General features: G+C 34.8%; 1 pseudogene; it reads right to left on the reverse strand.

Annotated features, from left to right (window-relative positions):
* Positions 1-1873: 1873 nt before the first annotated feature.
* Positions 1874-21558, reverse strand: LOC123565044 (uncharacterized; annotated as a pseudogene).
* Positions 21559-22473: the final 915 nt, after the last annotated feature.

The raw sequence follows: 22473 nt of genomic DNA on the forward strand, positions 1-22473 counted from the left end.
TGCATATGACACATCGTCTTTATGTGAGAAACTGTTGTGAAAGTAATATTAAAATCCCATGCAGGCCGGATTTGAAGCAGACAGGAAAAAACAACCTGTTGACATTAAAACACAAAGTGTTAGGGCCTTTCATGAAGGAGTTTGCGTGTGCTTCATTATGGAAAGTATTTGTAACAAATGTTATGATAATCCCTTGACAGATGACAGAATTATGGACAGGACACGAAACAGGCCCTGTTAATACAATGTTAACGTTAGGCATCAAAACTAGTGTCACTTCCCGATACTAAACGGACGGACAGAAGAAAGACCAGCGGACAACGCTAGAACGATGTTGCTTCATGTATAATTTGTCAATCTCTCGCAAATGTTCGTGGTTTGACAACATAGGAAAATACGCTTAAAACACAAAAAATAGCCGAATTTCTTGTTAAAACTATTGTGTAATATCGTCCCAAAAACGTGATGTCGATCACAAATTTCATAGAAAATGTGAAGATATGGACGGTCAGGTAGAAAACATTATATCCTTTTCTGCGATAAAATAGGACCGTATTCTTCACATGTGTAAAGAATGTGATTTGTGATAAATACGGTCCAAAACTTACCTCCCTTTGAATTTAGAATTGTTTAAATTGAAACTTATTGGCATGTCTTGTTTTTGTTACCCTTACACGTTAGGATGATTACGTTTTCCGTATTTTCGCATTTACCCCTTTGAACGCCATTTAACGTTAGAATTTACGACGTACGTATTATGTCCCGTTACCGGCGTATTTCTTGTTCTTCAAATCATAAATTGTTTGTATCACTGTAAAATATGTCATTTAACTTGTCTGAATTGTTAACAATAAGAAATTGTCGAAACTTGATCGTCGGTGTTTGCTTTTGGTTTAAGTCACCTTTCTTTGAAACTACAAGATCTGTTTAGCATTGAATCTGTGTAGATTTATTCATAGTCATTATACGTTAAAGTAGCTCAATATCTATAACTCTAAGTTTGCACTCTTGTCAGAATAATGGCCCATCAGACGAATGTTAATTTCCCATGTTACAGGTAGTTACTTTAAAGTGCAATGTGTAAAGCTCAATGCACGAGCTCGATTTAAAGTCACATTTGAAAGACAGCTAACAGATATATATAATACGACCTTAGGCTTTGCCTATCCTACGGGTAAGCCAAGTTTTGTGCGATAATTTTATAGCAATATTTTGATGATACGATGCGAAAACGCGAGAACACAATAAGGAAGTCCGATACTGACGTCACATTATTGCATCGTATATTCACGCCTTAGCATCGTATTATCGTACTGTCACACTTACCAGCCTACAGGGAGTAGAAGGGAAACCACGAAAGGGAGCTAACAGCATTGCCTGTAATTTACCTCTCTAAATTCAGTGATATCCCTTCCATTACAACGTTATAAGGCAATCACCCATACACAGGAAAGAATGCGAGTAATTTCAGGCCCTGGTTATGTTGCACGGCATCTTACTAATTATGGAATAAATGAAGCTAAACGAAAAGCTCAAATAATGTTCCGGTTTAGCATTATCATTTGCTACGTAACATCATGTGTAATTGTTTTTTGCGGTAACAGGATTGCATTTTCATGTTAGAATGGTCATGACAGAGTAATTTCATCTTTTTAACGTTTTATTCTTGATCTGTTTATAGAACAGGATCATAAACAATAATGAAAGAAGTCCAGATACATGCATGGTTCCGGTGCTGCTCAATTTGGCGTGCGTTGCTCTAGGCTGAAATTTTCTATGATTTTTTTTTTAATTGGTGTTATGTGTCGAGTTGTGATTGATGAGTGGGTATTTATAAACAGAAACTAACAAAAAATGTGCTTGATTCTTTTTTTTATTTTTAGGGTAAAACAATATAACAATAACGAATATAAATTGCTATAAAAGTGATAAAATATTTCTATAAAAATATATAATCATCTTTGCATGTTACAAAAGCTATTTCTGTTCAGTAAAGCTTCTTTAATTTTCATAGCAACAAGTTTAAAAATCTAAATCGACAAGATATACATAAGTTGGCACCTGCTTTTAATTTAATGCTGTCCTCACACGAATTTGATTTCAGCTATTTTCGGTTTAAGTTTGTATAGTTTACATGTACTTATCATTATAAATCATGACAACTTTTCAAAGTGAAACAGAAGCATGAAAATCACCTTAAAATGATGGCAAAACCGTTGGAGAAGAACTGAACTGGCCCAATGATTGGTAATAGGACGCTATGTGGAATTCAAATGGCCCTGGTTGTAGCAGATACACACAGTGTTGAACACTTTCAGTTTGATCCAAAACAGCTTACTTAATTAGTTCAACTAGCCTAGTTTGTAGAAATATTTTCCATATAATTCTAGAAACTTTCATATATGTGAAATTTAATTGCACAGTAATTCTATCACAGTACCTTTCTTTGTTTCCGAAATCACACTGAAAATAAGCATATGCCAACAATATAGATAAACTGAAAGTGTACTTGTCACGATGTTTTAATCACACAGATGGTTTAGTTTGCCTGGCCGTTGCTAGCTGATGCTCACTCTTCCTGTAGCTCAGCCAATCATAAAATCTGTCGACCAATAAAGAGGGAGATGCACATGGGCACGATATCCGAGATTTTGTTTTCGCCGCTTCGTCCGCCGCTTTTTCACTTATGTTATCACCTTTTTTACAAAACTTAACCAGACTAGAAGCCATCTTTGTGACTGAGCCCGTATCATTTTCCGGTCCGCAAAGGGATAACAATGTCGTAAAACCCAGAAGAGAAAATACCAAGGAAATTCCGACAGTACTTAAAATAAATATCCCGAACTGAAAGAAAAACTGTATTTTTGCAAACAGCATAAATACAGCAGCGCCCATGGTTGTTATAGCACCAGATATTACAGAAAGTCCGATTGATTCAAGCATGTCATGAACTCTGTCCAAGCGTCTGGGTGACTTTGACATCCGGTAAGCTTCTGCGAGATGAACAATGTAGTCTACAGATAGACCGACGACCATACACAGATTGATCGACTCCAAGACCTGGAGTAGAAAATCAAAATTTCAAAACATAATATATTTTTTATAAATCACAAAATATTTATTGTTACATAAATGTGCTGTAGTTAGAATTTAGACTACCAGTTCGTGCATTGTGTTACCAACATAAGGTAGAACAAATGCTCGAGACATTTCAAGCTTGGCATGTCTGTCAAGCAGAGATACTCATCATACTGTAAAAGTATGTACAACCATTATCAAGTAGTAACTTTTGTGCAAGCGAGAAATCAAAATAGTTCTTGGCAAAAATGATTTAAAATGATAAATATACGACACCACGTGCACTGTTACATTCTGCTAAAAGGACATGGCAATACTTTCGTAGAAGTTGTCATTTTCACGATGTTAACACTTACGAAATTCTTAACCTGAAAGGAAAATAAAAAAAATAAAATTGTTACCCCGAGTTTCCAACCAGCTAGAGGTATAAGACCTATGACACAAGCTGTGACCAGTCCTATAGTAACGGCGGCGATTGTCCCTATGATGAAGTTCAAGGTCGTCAGTACGAGAATAGGCCAGGCTGACAACAGTCCGACAATAATACCCGTTATTGCGGAGGAGGCTAGAGTCTGAAATAGCACATTACATTCATATACAATTATTTAGAAATAATCATATCATTTGTAGTTTTACTGACCATTTCCCTTTCTTTTCTTTCGATTTTTTGACAGGGATCAGGCATTTTTACAACATCCCTATATTATATATAGATTTGAGCAGGACCTGTTCCAAATAAGTAAATTCACATGCGTGCTGTTGAACAAGTTTTAAGTCAAACTTAAAATAAAAGTAGTTTTTCTTTAATATAAAGCTTGTGAGTGTATTTTCGTCTTTAGTACTGATTTCTCGCGTATTTATGTGGAGTCAGTTTTCTTCACCATTCTGGAGCAAGTATATGAGAAGCCGGTGGGCGTAAAATCTGTGTTACACCTACAGGGAAACACTAACATGTGAACTGTAATACCGTAATTGACTTTTGTATATTTATGTATTATAACGACTGATGCAGAATAATTTTGTTTTGCATATTTACGTTCTTTCATAACTGATTACACACATGATTTATTTCAGATGCGTACACATTTCACGCACGTTCTACGGACCGTAAGCAGTACACATACAAATGGTAATAGAATTTCAAAAAATGCAATATGCAGGACTAACTCTAAGAAAACAAGCATGAGTTTACCAAAAGGCCAATGTTTCTAAATTAACAGTTTTAAGAAAACCTTTGTAGTAATTTATATTGTATTAAAATTCTTTGACCAAGAAAGACAATACCTCTTGCACGTGAAGCCAGTGCCAAAGTGTCTCAGTAACCTGTATGCCATTCTTGAGAGGTGCAGGCATTTTTCTGTTCTGAAAACAAATGGATAGGCAATTTAACAAAAATATTAGAGACTTGGCAATTTTATGTCATTAAAAATAAAGTCACTGTTTGTGCATCACAATTATTACGTCATAGCATCAAACGTGTATGCGGCACGTTTGAAAAGAAAACAACGAAAAACAGACAACGGTTCGATGGATATATCTTCAAGGATGCAGAAAATAAACCTTGAAAACGTGACTGAATCGAAATAATATATCTCAGACAGTGATTTGGTTTGAATAAAACCATTGTTTGTCGTTTAGATGCGTATTATTATATCACTCGGGCTGCGCCGTCGTAATTATAAGTCCTTTGCATCTGAACTCCAAACAAAAAAATTGCCAACAACAAATCATGGTTTGGGATATATTAATTCTTAAATAACAACATATTACGCTGCACAGTCGAGCCTCTGCAAAAAGAAACAGTACTGATCATTCCCAACTTTCACAAGAAACGGAGTCAAAGTTAATCAAATAAGCTGCCAGCATTTGTTGCAGTGAAAGTAAAGTTTATGTAGGGATAATACACTTTTTTTTGTGTATTAACGTCTGCAGAAGCCCGCGGGATTGTTTGTGACCGAGACCGAAGGTCGAGGTCACAAACATATCCCAAGGGCGTCGGCAGACGTTAATACACAAAGCAAACGTGTATTGTCGCTATTCTTGCATAAAAAAAAAATTTCACGACGATTTATGTATTGTTTTCATATGTGATGACTTGACGATTCCGGTACATTTTTTATTTACCATTCCTGTTGTTCTTGGAAACGGTAAACATGTTTTAAATATCCGTATCCAGGGCCCGGAAATAAACAACACTATCAAAAGCACATCCTGAAGGTTTTTAAGCGATTTTTTTTATCTCTCATTATTACAAACATAAAATTACCAATAATTATTCGTATCATTTCACAATTTGGTGGACTCGATCACAATTTCAAGAATAATAACTTTACATTCGAGTTATATTGAGTACGGACACGCATTTGAAGTACGGATGAGTACGAACGTAGTGTCAAGTTTCCAAGCTGTTTATACAAATTCTTCGAGAAATTAGATAAAAACATACTGACTGGTACTTACCAAAATCATAAATATAATACCTAAAAACGAACAATAGCACAAATTACACGCGATACTTATTTATTCACAGTTATTTATAATAACTGAACAGACGCTTTTTAAAGGGAGTGAACTCTAAGAGAAGCTAGTGCGTATATTGATGGGGGCAGTACGTTTGGGGTTGGAAACAGATACAGCTAAATATACTATGGATTACATTGTATCTATAATGCTACAAGAAGAGGTTGTTATGGAAGAAACAAGACGCAGATGCCAAAAAATCAGTGTGCGCAAAAATACACATATATATCCCTGGCAAAGCATTTCAAAAATAAAAATCATGTATTAACAGCACGTGAGTTGCCTTGTTTGCACACGATTTTTCTCCCGTTTATACATGGGCGGATCCAGTGAAAAAAAGTAGTTTTTATGCAAGAATATATATTATTCTAATATGCTTGTCCCTGTTAAAACACTCTTACGCTAGAATGACGTCACATTAACGTGCGGTGACGTCAAATTTTTTGTTGCGACCAAGAAAGAGCGCTTCTATATTTTATCTACCGTTTTAGATTTAGGGCATATAAGAATCGAAATAATTTATAGCAAAAGAGTGTTTTAACACTATTTATACACTCGGGCGGTAATACGTCGTACGAGTAATTTCACTCGGGCTACGCCCTCGTGAAATTATTACGCCGGACGTATAACCGCCCATCGTGCATAAATAGTGTTAAAACGCTCTTTTGCTATAAATTATTTCTTAACTAAGCAAACTACTTACTATGCTTTGAATGAAGTTTTCCCACTCCTCAAATACAGGCAAACCTTCTTCGTAACCCAGACTGTATAAATTCATGGTCGTGTTGATCTCTATCGCCAAATATTGTAGCTTAGTACCATAGTACAGACCTAAAATATACACCGTGTTCTAAATGTTAAAATTGGGAAATAAAGTTAAAACTGTGTTTTCTTTCAAAATATTGATTAAAAAGGCTAAAGAATGTGAAAGTCTTAAAATGTCTCCGACTTCTAGGTAGATCTTTTTAAATTTTCGGGAACAAAAATAAAATTCCAGATTTTTGCTGCTACAGTCTGACGTCTATAAATTCATACCACATTCATGGTTCTTGCCAAAAGAAGTGGATTCTAATACTTCTTCAACATTAATCTGATCAGTGTTTTTCTTTAAATGTATGGACACAGTAAAATTTACAAAAGTATGTACAACAAAACAAATCGCGAAATATCATTACCCGAGCCTGAGTAGTACGCATTTTGAGTTACACCTTGGACACGTCTCTCGGCAAACAGCTCATTGTACCGGAAGTAATCTTTTGTCGGGTTCAGATCGTATCCATCAGTGAGCCAGTATGATATCAGAAGCTGGAAACCAAAGACATTTGCAACATTTTCAAAACCATGAAAACTAACACAAATGAGACAAATACGTCAAGCATTTAAGTGACAAAGTTCATTTACGAAAAACAAAATATATACAGAAGTAGCCAAAATGAGACGGTCTATTTTTCAAGAAAATCTAAGTTAAAAGAATATTAGCCAAAGTTTATTCTTTCAGATGAAATTTCTAGACTGGCATATAACACGCACATGCTTTTAGACACAGTAGTATATTTTACAAGGAATGACTCAGGCTACAGATAGAATTACACAGTATTTGCAACCTTAATTAGAACAGATATGGTAAGCTGTTACTCTTGACATTCGCTGTTACTGTTAATGCGTCAAAAACGGTGTAACAATTGACACATATATCACCCATATAAATAACTATAGCAAAATGATACTAGTAACTTTGCATTTACAATGAATTATAAGTTTAGAATATTTTTCAACATACTAAACATCTAAAATATACTTTTAATTGTTACCTCAAAATAGTTTGTAAAGTCGTTAGGTAAAGATACTCGGTAGATATACTGATATGCGTCCATCAGTTTAGTCACGTGGTCCGGAGAAACCGGAAGTGACAAATTCATATCCGCCGGAAGCCGCCAGTTTGAAGCTACTTCATTCTGAAAAAGAGAAAATGGGTATATTTTAAAGATCGCAATATTTAGCTAGGTGTTGTTAATTCGTCCTCGAAGTAAACAGAAATCCAAGATACATATCGGTGATATTAACATATATTGCAGTGAGAGGGCTAAAATTTTAAGATTTAGCCTGCTAAATTTCTAAAATGGACTGGTCTGTCATTCAGTTTGGGCAGTGCCATTTATACTTTGAAGGGCTGTCCACTGAAAATTTACAGACTGAATAGCGAACAGTGCAGACCATGATCAGCCTGCGTGGATGTGCATGCTGATCTTGGTCTGCATTGGTCGCGAGGGCAGAGCTGCTTGCCGCCAGCAGGCTAAAGGTTAATGATATCATGCACACCAGACTTTTCTCTCATTTTTAAAAAATGAGATTAAAGCATAAACATTTTGTTTAGCACGTGTATGAGTATTTTCCCGTGCTTATGTAATCTGTAACACGTATTTGGGCACTGTTGATAGTGTGTAAGTCTTAAGTGCATGTACGAATTCATCGGGAATTTGCGCATTGGAAACGTACTGATGAAGCCGATGGCACAGCCCTTTTAGAAGCCCTACTATTATTTACTACAATGCCAAAATGAACAATTTTGATAAGTGAGATATAGTATATTAAAAAAATGGTCAAAATTTTAACGTTAGGTTCTATTCATATTATTCATCTAATTTCAAATGAAGGTTAAGTGATCAATAAACAGTTTTAACACGCATTTCGCATAATATACTTTCCAAATATTTGCTTTAAAATCTGTTTGAGTTTCTTTATATGGGTTCAAATAAATACACAGGCGGACATTTAATGAAAAGTAAACATTCATAATGCTCTGTCTACAGGCTACAGGTCATGATACATTGATTTTTGGCAGATAGTTGGTCCTTTGTTGAAAGAGTAAATGACTTGATAAGCAACAACCTTTGGTATAACTGTTTTAAATAATTTCAACAATTAATAATATATATGCATGTATGACAAAAGAAACGCGCCAATCATGATCAGTTCATGTTTACCGATAAATACAGAATTAAAGTTCACCGGATGATCCAAAAATGTATTTTTTTTTAAAAAATGAAATGTGTTCTTCATTTTTTTTTAATTTAATATGTATATGATACATAATACTAATCGGTAAGATATTTTGCAGTGCCCATATAACTTACCAAATAAAATGAGTATTCGGACGTATTTGAAATGCTTTGAAATGGTGAATAATTTATCATTCTTTAGCATTCTGCATAGGTTTCATGTTTTCCCCAGTGTCAGGTGTGCTTTTACATCTCTTCACATTTATGTTTCCCCCAAATTGTGAACTAGAAGCTTTAAACATTACACTTAGTACGGCACTTCCATTTTTTTCACATGATTTTCCTGTGCTGTATTAACATCTACTATTGTTATTTTTGATTCATTTTAGGATTAACCCCGCTTTTCAACAGTATTTCAGTCGTCTAACAACAAACAGTGAACATAACCAGTGATTCTTGTTTCTGTACAGTACTTTACTGTTCTCCGTATGTAAATGCCACCTTCTCCTTATGATACAGAGGTGGAGGACGAAATAGTTCCTGACACAAGGTCTATAATCAAATCGCCGAGAAGAACATTATGCCTCGCCAGTGGATCGAACTCACGACCCTGCAATTCGTAGATCTACACTCTTCCTATTGAATTAAGCGGGCGGGCTTAAGTAATATTACGTTTATAATTCAACTTCTCATGTATCCCTTTAAAAGCCCTACAAATTCACAAATTTTAGGAGATCAATCACTGATGACACCAATAACAAACTTTTATTGGATTGTTATTGGATTTTGTTAAACTTGCAAACTTTCCTTCATTTCTTAAGTTATGTTATGTTGTAACGTTAGATATCATGTGTTCGTAATTATAAACTTTAAGAGAAGTTACAGTTTTCTTTATATGTTACCGAAATAGCGGATGATTAAAAAGAATTAAAAAGAAACAGTTTAGTTTTCACATACAGTAGATGCATATCTTAACAGAAATTCGAAACTTGTGTCCCATTGGCATTTATGGAATGGAAATGTAGCTGGTGTTTATTTGATGGTCTTTAATAACATTCTTTGTTTTAAAACAATACCCACGGCGTCTAAATATTTGATTTTCACTTCTAAATGGATAAAAAGTCGATTTTACATTTCTACTGCAAATAAAGCCCAAAGAGATCACCCCAAAATCCCTATATCGAGAAATTCAGTGTTTTCAAAGTAAACTTATTCTCCTTTTGAAGATGTTGATATGATACTATACAAACATATTAAAGGTTAATCAGCCTTTATAATGAGTCTACGAATAAACATTCGTGTAACCACGCATAGTTGTTTCAAAACAGACTATATCGGTGCATGGTTTTCTAACACTTTTCAATACTGTAAAATGGTAAAAATATTATATTAAAATTGTGAGAATACTGGTCTTAAATGTAATAACATTAGGCTTATTGTTATGGACCCTGTGTCCGTGGTGCTTGGTAGTCTTTGGTAGTTCATGATATTTCATGGCAGTCCGTGGTAATTCATGGCCATCCATAGAAGTTCATGATTATTGAAGGAAATTCAATGAAAACTTTGACGTTGTGGTTCATTTTAGTCCATGACAATCCGTGGTAATTCATGGTAGTCCAAAGTAGTTCATTATTATCTGTAGTAATTCATGGTAATCCATAGATCATGGTAGTCTATGGTAATTCATGGAATTGGTAGTTTTTGATAATTCCTGGTAGTTCGTGGTAATTTATGTTAGTTCGTGGTATTTGTCTGTAATTCATGGTAGTTCATGGTGATGCATGATAGATCATGTTAGTTCAAGCATCGTCGTAACGACATTTGGATACTATAGAAACATGAGGGACATTATGGTAAAATTTGTACTTTAATGAGAATTAATATTTCGAGATTCCGCCTTGGAAAATGTTCGTCTAAGGTTTGGATTCGCTCTGAAATTTTAATCTATATGCTCTTGTTATATTCATTTAACTGTAAATAACTCACATACCTCGAAATACTGTTCGAAGTCTTCAGTAAAGCAGGCAATTTTTAGTTGGTTATTAATACTGTCTCTCTGTATATGAAGTCGGTCAGCCAACTTTGCATCTAGGTTCTTTAAACGATTGCACAAATCCTGCAAAACAAAACAATATTTTCGTTTTATAAATGTACATTTGTACATTGCCTTTCTGGATTTTGCAGTTTATCAGTAAGCTTCGGCAATATATCTTGCTGTTTTACGTACTGATGCCGAATTAAACTTTATAAGCGTGCATGTTTTATTTTCATCAAAGTGTTGTTCTGGGAAGTCAGCGTAATATGATGACTGAACAAAGATTTAAATGTCTCATACAGATGATCTTATATTACACTGAAAGACTGAGTTTTCTATTTGCATATAGACACACAAACAAGTATATACCTTAAATGCTATTTGAGCTGACTCGGTATTCATCTCAAAATGCCTGTCATACTTGGGTTCCCCGAAACAAAAGTCTGCTGATTTTTGATCGCACGCGCTGATATCCGCCGGAAGTATTCCCCAAACCAGATAGAGGCGCTGGTATTCATCATCTTGGTTTCTCAAGAAGTAGAAGTAATGTCTATCCGTCGCTTTGGCATAATTATGGTTACCTCGAAACAATCGCAGCTTAAAGAAATAAATCAAACATGTGCTATGAGTGGACAAGAATTTTTTAATTTATCTTCTGTAAAAATGTGAATAATCTCGCGAATGGTCATGAGATTATAATACCTCTGTTGTAATGACGGCCTCACACAAAATGGATTAAACTTTTGAGATTAATGTACAATAAATCTGCATAATCAACTTCACCATCATAGAGGCCTGAATGAGCAGACTTATCCTTTTTCTGTTTCAGGTCCCATGCCCGCAGAACATTTTTCGGTCTCAACTGAGTTTGAGATTGAAATTTTGAACGCTTTTACTAGACCTTCAAATTGAAATTTAAACTGACCATGAATACTAAATAGTCATTTGAAAATATTTATTAACTTTAATTTTAACCTTTTGATATGCAATCTGAAAAATGACGTATTTGCTTTTTGGGGCATCGAATTTACTTGGATTGTCCTGAACATGCTAAAAGGAAATACGGGATGCAACAAGATACAAATATGAGTTTTTCGGACGTACTTTAAAAGTATGATTGCTGTAACAAATGAATTTTATCTATTGTAAAAGTTACCTGGTGAGTATCTGGCTCTATCATGGTTGCTCTGTGAATAAAGAAAATCGCCACACCCAGGAACAATACAGGGATCATGATTTTAACAATTCTCTTTGTCATAAAATCAAAGAAAGTGTTCCTGAGAAACTTCACAATTCTGTTTCTTTCCTCAAACGACTTCTTAGGCTTGGATCTTTTCCTCATCAGATACTCTTCCTTCGCCGTGTCAGACTGAATCTTTTCCCAACTTAACACGGAACCTGGACCAGCGCGTGGTGCTTGACCAAGATCGTTCATATCTCCATCTTCGAGTGTAACACTAACTTCCGGATGAATGTCACGTGAATTGTCTACCAATCGAGGCGTACTGGCATGACTGGGTGAATGTATACCGGAAATACTTGGAAGCACGGTACTTTTTGGCAATGTATATTTTCGAGGACTGTTTGCTAAAGTGTCATTGTCCTGACTAGAACCAGCTAGTAACCCATGTGCACTGTTCGTTTCTGATAATGAATTAGTGTCCGCATTTGATGCCGTTTTGCCATCTTCCTGAAATCCTGGAAGTCTTTCCGCCAAACAAATTGAAAGCAGGAAGCGGTGAAAACGCCTCCATATATTTTTAGTCTTTGTATGATGAATAATGATTATTGACGGAAAGTATAGTATCACCCATAAATAGTTAACTGCTACAAGAAACCCTGTAAATATTCCAAATGTTTTCACTGGAAGCAGTGGAGATAAACCGCTGACCAGAAAAGCCATCGTAGTCGTCAATGACGTCACGAAAGTAGTTTTCGCCGCTTTCCGGAAACAGTCGGAAAGCCGATGGGCGTTGCTCGGGTATTTCGTATGGCCCGTAAGACGCCATGTGTCATAGAATACAAATAAATCGTCAGCACCGATTCCGAGGATAAGAAATATTGCAATGATGTGAAAAAATCCAAAGTATTTGAACTGAAAGACATAGCGGTAAACTAGATTGGTTAATAGAAAACTTGAAAGTATACTTAAAACGCCGAGACTCGTAACAACTACAGAGCCAGTTTGAAAACACATGAACAGGAAAATAAAAAGAACACTTCCTATTGCAAGCATATGTCTTTAATGCTTGTTCGACTAGATCATGTTCATACAGCATCTTACTTAGGTAATATACATCCAAACGTTCAACTAGATAAAAATCTCGTATATTCTCGATTTTAGGCTTGAATGTATCAGCGAGATAATTTTTGATATCTTCCTCTCTACCCCATTTGCCATTCTGTAATGTATAAAGGGGCCATCCCATGAAAAAGAAAGACCGAGTAATGGATGTATAACTTCCGGTCGGGGTTATCACACTGTCTTTGCCGAGAAATAACTTCAAATAGTCTTTTGTTTCGTTAATAGATGGAAGCTTTATATAAAACTTCGTTAATGTTGCTAAAATTTCTATTATAGAAAATCGAATCAACATTTGAATAAGTCCATCAAACAACCTGACTAAAGACTGTGGTTTTACACAGTTGTAATTGTGATCAAGCAAACAAAAAATCCTCCTGGAAATTTATCTCGTTGAAAAGACGTTCTTCTGCTGTTTTTATCCAAAAAAGGTGCGCAGGCGTCAAAATATTTTCGCCTGGTTTTTCGTAGATAACTTCTACAGTATCCCTGATTGAACCTCGGTAACCTGTGTTGATATTGTAGCCATACACAGGTCTTAAAATATACCCATCGAAGGATGTCCTCGAGCGCCATGTCAGTTCCTTGAGTCGGACATCATTGTAAATATAGAGCGGCAAATCGTCGAAAACGGCGGGAAAAACGTCATATCCGGAAAAGACGAGGCCTAATGTAACTCCAATGACCGCTGTATGTATCAATGTCACTGCAACTGAAAAGAAAGTAAAACATGTTAATCCATGGCACTTTAAATATGTATACTGTCAAAAAGGGTATTTGGATACCTATTACAAAATCTGGTTCAGATTTTTGGGTCATTTGTAGGTATTCATGCGGGTAAGGCGGCGGTCGTTCAACTCTGAGATGCTGTTCGAGCCCTGCTAGAGCCATGACAGCATCTACTTATATGGCACCAGGTATGAACAGATGCAGTCATCTTGCAGATCCTTATACATCACTTTATACCTCGAAATCTTAAAATTTAAACTTTACATATTTCGATATCACCTGTTCTTGTTGAGAAAGTAGAACAGTTTTTTATACTCAATTCTGTATTGTTTTTGTTGTATTTTTGTAATGTGGAAGTTATACTTTTTTTGAACGCTATTCTTATGGACCAATTAAAATTTTTGCAGAAGATAAGACCTATGTTTTGCATAAAATATGTAGATCTCTAGATATTTTCTTTAGATAATTTTAACGGATGTGCAGTTATTGCTTATAAATACAAAAAGAGCTGTTGGTCAAACAAACCCGAGATTTGGCGATACGACAAGAAATATACATGGAAAAAGACACGGTTTAGTTAAGCAAAACAGTCGGCATAGCGGAAGGAGGGAGGGGGTGGCAAATTGCTTATGAATTAAGTTCATTCAAACTATACATGTATAATTTTTATGTCTAACTCGGATGTGCAAAAGACTTAACACCCTATGGAAACTTATATATAAAACAATGCATTGCGGGTGGTATTATCGCTTCAGTTGTACACTAAAGACAAACTAGAAAATGTTAAATAGGTATCTTGGTACCTTAATATCTTTGCACTTATTTTAAGTCTTCTTAAATCTGATATTCATTTATTCATGTTTAAAGATTAATTCAAAATATACCCAAGATAATCCGATTAAAGGATTAATTCACGTTGACATAACCTTAAATCATTTATGGCAATTTCTTAAGAATGCGTCTTTTGAGGGATACTCCAGTGGTCCTTCGAACGAACGACATTGAAATCAAAATATGTTTTTTCTGTTTGTTTAGGCTTAACTGCGTTATTTTATACAATATTAAATCTTAAAAGAATATTTACATAAATAAGCGTTCAGAATGTTAAATATAAACGTTCGCAAAAACGTTAAATGACTTTCCATGTACAAAGATATTGAAAAATTATATATCGTATATATGACCTTCTCAATGATGTTAAAACATTTTTTTTCAGACATTGAATAGTATTGGCTCGGCTGGTAACCCGGACACCGCGAATTCGAACCTGGCTAGGGTCACGACACCTCCTTTTATTGAAAACTCCATCACAGTATTACTTCCCCTTATCGACGCGAAGGTTGCTATCATTCAACGCTTTGAGTTCAGTATGAAATTAAATAAAATTCAAACAAATATTATTACTATAATTTTTCACGAAACTGGTTTCTGGTAGTTCCTGAATGATTTCGAAATAGCATGCAATTTGTTTGTAAGCACTATTGCTCAAAGCTCGAGATCCAAGTCTAAATTCAATAATTTAAATGTTCGTGAATATCTATTAAATACTAGCAACCTGTAGGAAGCGGTCTTTGGGGTGGTTTGATCCTCTAAACTGAACAAATATAGATTATAACCAACGTACAAAAGAAGAGTTCTATGGTAATCGTTAAAAGTACTTAGTAGGGCACTACGAATGCTTAAAAACAATATGAAACTTACAAATGACAATAAGGGAACTTTGTGACAACTTTGCAGAGTTTCAGAGGTTCTGAAACTCTTCTTGATTTTCACTTCCGGTGTCTGTTCCAACTTCCGGTTTATGTTTTGGCCGGCGCTGTTCGTGCAGTTGGATCAAGCTCTAGTCTAGAAGAAATCTGAGTATGTCAGACGACCAAATGGAAATTTTTGACGAGGTTCTCTTTAGATTAACCAAACGTTTCTTTTTCAATGTTCTTTTATTTTCTTTCTTTTTTATAAAGGCCATGAAACATCACCATTCGGCAGACGACAGTTTTCACTTTGAACGTGGAGCACCGTCATATTTACCGCCAGATGGCGTTTTTTGTGTAATACTGATCTTGGAGAAAAGGAACTTGCTAAAAACAAGTCATATTGGACGGATGAGTTTCCTTCAGGTTTAACAGCACTATTGCTGGCAAAATCTTCGGCCACTGCGTTATTTTGATATAATTCTCTTCCTAACCAGAGTTCATCAGATGGAAATTGTGGCGCAATTCCGTTTCTGGTCTTTCCCGATTTATTTTTCTTTTCGTTTCCATTTCACAAGCACCAGTCTTACTTTCTGTCGTTTTTTCTTTTCTTTCGTTTATGTTTCTTCTTTTTCTTATTTCTTCTTCATTTTCTTCTTTATCCGTTTCACTGTCTCTATTTCTATGTATTTTATCATTTCATTCTTTTCTCTCCGCTTCTTTTTCTTCTTTTTTTTTTAAGAGTTTTTTCATCCAACTTGTCCGCAGTTATATCATCTAAAGAGCCTTTATCTCGATTATTCTCTACAAACGAATTACCCTGAACTTTCTTTGCTTCATTATTTTCCAGCGAAGTTATACAAGTATTTTTAAAATATCCCTGACGATCAGGCTTTAAGTTACATCCTTCACATTTTGCGTGTTCTGTACTAAAACTGTTAAAATCATCAAGAAATTTATTGCCATGATGTTCTTTTTCATCTTCCATAAATTTAACACAAGTATCAGCTAAGAAAAAAAAATGTACTTTCACTTTTCCGACGTTCTTTCCTTTTTCGGATTTATTTTTCTAAATTATATAGAAGAAATGCTATAGTCATATCGGTGATATGTTCAATATTAGTCCCTTTTAAATTTATTCTAAACTAGAGTCGTGATTTTAAAATAAAACCTTTCTTACTATTAATTTCAGTATTATGCGCGTCCTGTTTAAGTGACTGCACTTTTCCTTATTGTAAAATATCCAATTTTACTTCGATCGTGATCTTACAATCCACGGTTCAGTAGTAAGACGGCTTAAATCTATGACATTTTTAAAATAAAACTAAATTCCGCTTGAAGCAATCGACTTTCCAAATTTGACATTTAAGTACATATTGTATATGTGTGAATCGCTATTAAACAGTTAATTATTGTATGCATACTCTTCCATTGTTAACACGTGAAAAACATCATTCCGTTTAACATCAAAATTTCCGATATGTTGTAACTTGTTCCAATGTCCAAACATGAATCCCCGTAGTACTTAACACTCCAACGATCTTATATCAGAATTTAATAGAAATGCACTGAATTTGAATATAAAAAAAAAAACTTTCACGGGAAAAAACTAAAATACTATTCTGGTGGTATTTTAAAAAAGAGAGTTAATATAAATAGTAATATACATTTGCTGTCCTTTCAAAAAGAAGAAAGCATTTTGTCATCGCTAATATAATTTTCTTTTTCTTTTTGTTTACTTTCAAAATCAATATTCCGTATAAAAAGCGATTCTATATTCAAATTAATGCATTTGTATATATATACGAGGGTCCATTTACGTTTCATCGACCACTGTCATTTTTTCTTCTATGTGTTTAATAATTCATATTTATGTTGTATTGACTGGCTCATTATAACTTGTAGTGGACACTCCCTAAGGATACGTGGAGAGTCGGCTAGCTTCAGTGTATTTATCAATTACTCTTCTAGGCCAGGCAAAAAATAATCTTTCTTTTCTGTCAAACATTCATCATCCCCATCATCAAAATATAAGCTTTTGTGACAGTCCATTTTATTCTTCTAGTTTACTAAAATATTAAGAAATAATGTTTTCTGATTGCTTGTATTAAGAAAGAAAAAAATCTTATTAAAAAAAAAAGAAACTTCTGTTTAAAAATCCATAATAACTAAATAGCCTAATTTCAGTTTCTAGGGAATATGTTACTCTACATACATGTAAGATTTATTTTCTACTAGAATTTTTACAAAAAGAAAATGGAATTAATTGCATACTTTCAAACCGCTTTTCAATAAAGTTAAGTTTTGTGTCTATATGCGCAACGCTTTGTTATCAGATTTTCTCGTATTGAAATGATTCGGATTACAAGGTCTTTGTAACCTTCACAACTATCTAACGATCTGCACCCAATTGTGCAAACAGTATAAGTAGTCCGATTTTACTGTTCATTTTGCATTTTAAAAATAATCGGGAATACCTATAAAAAAGGACATTTCTAAAATGGCGATTTCAAAACGACATTTAGAAAGAGCGTCTTCAATATAGCTGAAATATTATCTGATTATTATAATTTTCAGAGCATTCAAATATGCGTACGTTGGACTTTTTTTTTCTTTTTTTTTTAAACAAAATATCACAGAAAACGTGTAATTTTCTATACAGAAGTGGAGCAAAAGCAGGTTCGAAATTAAAGAAATATAGAAAAGATTATATTACCACACCTTAGGCAGACCTACATATTGGTGTTCATTGGTATAATCACATTACTGATTAAATTTTTTCTTTTAAAAATCCACACAAATAATTGCTGTTCCTAAAAAGAAGCACCCGATCAATAACTGTTTCGCTATATGCATCATATTTCACTTACTTATAGTGCACAGTATACTTGTGATTGGCTCTTGTGGTATAGTTAATTACTAATATAGATTCACATTTCATATCCTTTGAAAATGTATTGATTACTGATGAAACTCTATTACTAAATAGGGAAATATAGCGCCACTACTGTGACTGCATGTACATACGTAGGCACACATGATTTGAAATATGGAAAGTATATGCGCGGTTAAGTCTATAGAGTCTATCAATTCATTTCATAAGTATACGAGTTTCTTCTTTTACCTTCGTTGAAAACAATTTTGACCAAAATTGTCTAAAACCAAAATTAAAAAAAAAAACACATCAAAACAAAACCATGTGGTTTAATTTTATCTGAAGCAAGCGTTTTGAAATTATGTCTATATCTACTTGATGAACTTGCATTCTCCTAACAGGCTAGTACCCATATCAATCAACGCTTGATTTTAGACATAAGTCTTGAAATGCTAAAATTGTCAATTTTTTATTAAAATGATAACATTTTTCAACAGAACTCGGTACAGCCTCGTTACCACATCAACAGTATCATTCGAGCTGGATATTCCCACTTGCACCTGCAACCAGTGAGACAGTCGAATAGATCAGATAAATGATGTCTGAAAATGGGTAATTTATTTCAAACCGGGTACCCGCATTACAGATACGACGAACGAGTACCCCGGTGCTCGTCTGGGCCCTAGTGTTTCGGGTGACAAAAAATGCATGAAATTTTATTTAATACGCACGACTATACATATATATTCCGTCAAATATAAAGATCTAATAATTTTTATCTAATTTACAGATTTGCAAAATTCACAAGTTTTTCAAAAGGAAAACATTTCAAACAGCTGATATAACTTTGTACATATGTTCTAGATTCACTGGCACGGAACCTGAATGTAAAACAATAATCCTCTTCTGTTTCTAAAATTTAACACATTCCCCAAGTACATTATCCTCATGTATGTTAACACGCATCCATGAAATTCATATCGTTTCAATCTGAGTATATCATTACTGACCTTATTATAAAAATTTATTGATGAAGACGTCCAAATGACGCAATGATGTGATACAGATGTATGTAGTACCACAGCTGTCTTATATGTCATTCTGTGTTGTCCATACATCGTTTGTTTCTGTCTAAAAGCTGTGTTTATTTCATGCTGTGGATCACTAAAATACTCCTGCTAAAAACACAGAAATCCAAATATAATTGTCACAGGTACAGAACTACACTTGAACGCGAAAGAATAAGAAGTATAAATAATTACACATTTTATCGAGAATATGCTTCAGTAAAGACAAAAGCATTAAATGCACGCTTAATTAAATGTAAAGGGAACATGCACACATTGTCTACGAATAATGTAAACTTGCATACGGAACGTTTTATCATAAGCGAAATATTTATGCTAACTTGTCAAAGTATGGCACTCCAGTGGATTCCATTCTATTGTGGACTTGCAGACAATGAAGAAGCAGACCAACTGGCAAAGCTAGGAGCTCAGTCAGAACAACCAACAACACCTGTGAGCTACAAGGAGAAAGCCACCGTCATCAAGGCACTAACGAGACCAAGGATTGAGGAAGATGCTTTTCATCTCCTTGACTGGTCGGAACAAATGATGCTGGTTAGGCTTCGCTCAGGACACAACAAGCTCAATGCTCACATCTACAAGAAATACAGACTGGCACCATCACCAACTTGTCCATGTAGTGAAAAGAAGATCAGACCATGGAGCATGTACTCCAGTTATGTAGAAGGCACGACCAGGAGCGAGCTGCGACTTGGCCGATAGATACCTCGATCCACCAGAACGTGACTGGATGGAGGCATTGAGAATCTGCGACGAACCACACGTTTCATCGAGGCTGCTGGTCTGACAGTGTAGGTTGTAAGAAGAAGAAGAAGTCGAAGAACGGCGGACCTTGTCCAAATAGTGTCTTAGTATCTAAAATTACCACGTAATAATGTACAGTTTACACCATAAAACGACAAAACACCATACACTTTTTACATACAGGTACGTCCTTGTTCCATAAACAGGGTTACCTTATTAGTAGTCAAGATCACTTATATATTAAATTTTGTACTTTTTGATAGAATAAGACGTTATATAGTCGACATATAATAAGACAACTGTGGCGTTCCATATAAATTGTATCAGGTGTACCCGCAAGACTGATATATGACACAAAATCAAATACTTGTGTGAATATTGTACATGTATAGAACTTGCGTGTTTTTATTTGATTAAAACATCACGCTTCTTATTACATGTTACCAAACGTTGTGTGCGTCATTGCGTTTGTGTGTGCGTACGTGCGTGTGTGTTTGAGTTTAGCGTCTTTTTAAACAAGTTTAAACATGTTTTAGTCAATTAATCAACGATGTCTACTTTTAGCAGATAGCACAATTTACGTCTCACTGGATTATCATGCTGTAGACACATAACATGATATACAACCCAGTCAAATTATCCTTAGACCAGGCTGATCAGTCCTTTAATGCTAAGATTCCTGTCAAATGACTGCTGTCGACACTCTCATATTGGAATCATTGTAGAAAAACATGGTTATGCACAAACTAAAGTTCTTATTAAACTGTCGATCTCTTGAAACAATATATGCCTCCTTTGTAAGACCTATTCTAGAATACACTGACATGGAATGGAGTACCTGTACTACATGCGAGTTTGATCAACTAGACAAAATACAAAATGAAATATGTACGCATCGCCTCATGTATAAACTAGACTTGTTTCTTTAGAAGTAACTGCAGAAACCCTCTCAGTCAATACAAACATAGACTATGAAGTCTTATCTTACACCAGCTTACCTATCTTCTCACGTTCTTCAGCTACAAATATAAGAAGTTTTGAAGATATTCATATCGTTCCTGCTAGAACGACTTTATATTATAATTTCTTTCTACCCACCGTTATTCGAGAGTGGAACCTACTGGCACCAGCAATCCGCAACTTACATAAAAATTAACAACACACTCCGCCATATTATTACTCTGGTGACAGGAAACCACGTGTGCCATCCAAGACTTCACGCTTCTTTGAGTGTCCACTTTTTTTCTGCCTGTCGTAACAACCTTTAAGATACTTCACAGAAATTTGATACTGACTTGGACACGGTTTTATTTTTAACCCAAACCTTTCTGATACGGAAAAGTCTTCCATATTTTCACATCTATTAACATACATTTCCGATAGCATGAGAGATTTCTTTTGTTTTACATGATAGTTCCACTGTGAGACATTTTCGTAACGCTTCCTTCTCTCTCTCTCTCTTCTTTCTTCTATTTTAGTCTTATTGTTAAAACACATGGTTTGTAAACTTTTCATCACATTTTGGTTTACTTTTGTTTTTCTTCTTTACAATTATATTCATTTTTTTTATTTCCTACGTTTCCTAAGACAGCTCCGAGCTCAAACTTTAGCACAAATTACTATGTCCACGAAGGAGAAGATTCTATAAGACTATATAAGTCTTTCATTTTTATTCTTTCCTGCTTACCTTGTACAGCCTATAATGTATGTATTTATTATATACCTATATAAATTCTATAAAACATCGGCTTGTATTTCACAGGCAGAAAAAAATCCGTATTGTATGCTGCCGGACTACTTTCATTAATATGCATGAACTTACACAGTTCTATAAATAGCGCACATAAAAACTTCACTTAGGTACATTTGGATATCAATAAACATTGAAGATTTCGTTCAATAACAAAACAACAAACAAAAAGGTAGAGGTATATAATAAAAGGGTCATCATAACAGTAGCTAGACCTGGAATTTTGTATTCGGCTCTCGTGAATTTTCCAACGTCTGATCACACTCGGCGCTTGCACGCCTCGTGAGATCCGATCTGGCAAAAATCCACTCGAGCCGAATACAGCATCCCAGATCGAGCTACTGTTATGATAACCCTATTGTAGGCCTATTTAATTAATCTTTTAGATCTACATGTATTACTGGGAATAGATACGTCTAAACTAAAACTAATGCTGAGCGCCATGCGAGGAGGTTAATACTGACATTTTTCTCTTATTTGGTACGACACAGTAATCGAATCCCCGGAATCATTTACTATGATGGTGCAGGCGCTCTACCCCTAGGCTATGGGAAAAGGATGTGACTAAAAACAGATCTGGTGCGCCTGTGATATATACCAGACTCTGGTATATACCGGATTCAAGCGATTGGAACTAAAAGTATCTTTAAATAATGTGTATA

This window comes from Mercenaria mercenaria, chromosome 1 (genome assembly GCF_021730395.1).
Source record: "Mercenaria mercenaria strain notata chromosome 1, MADL_Memer_1, whole genome shotgun sequence".
Classification (NCBI taxonomy): Eukaryota; Metazoa; Mollusca; class Bivalvia; order Venerida; family Veneridae; genus Mercenaria; species Mercenaria mercenaria.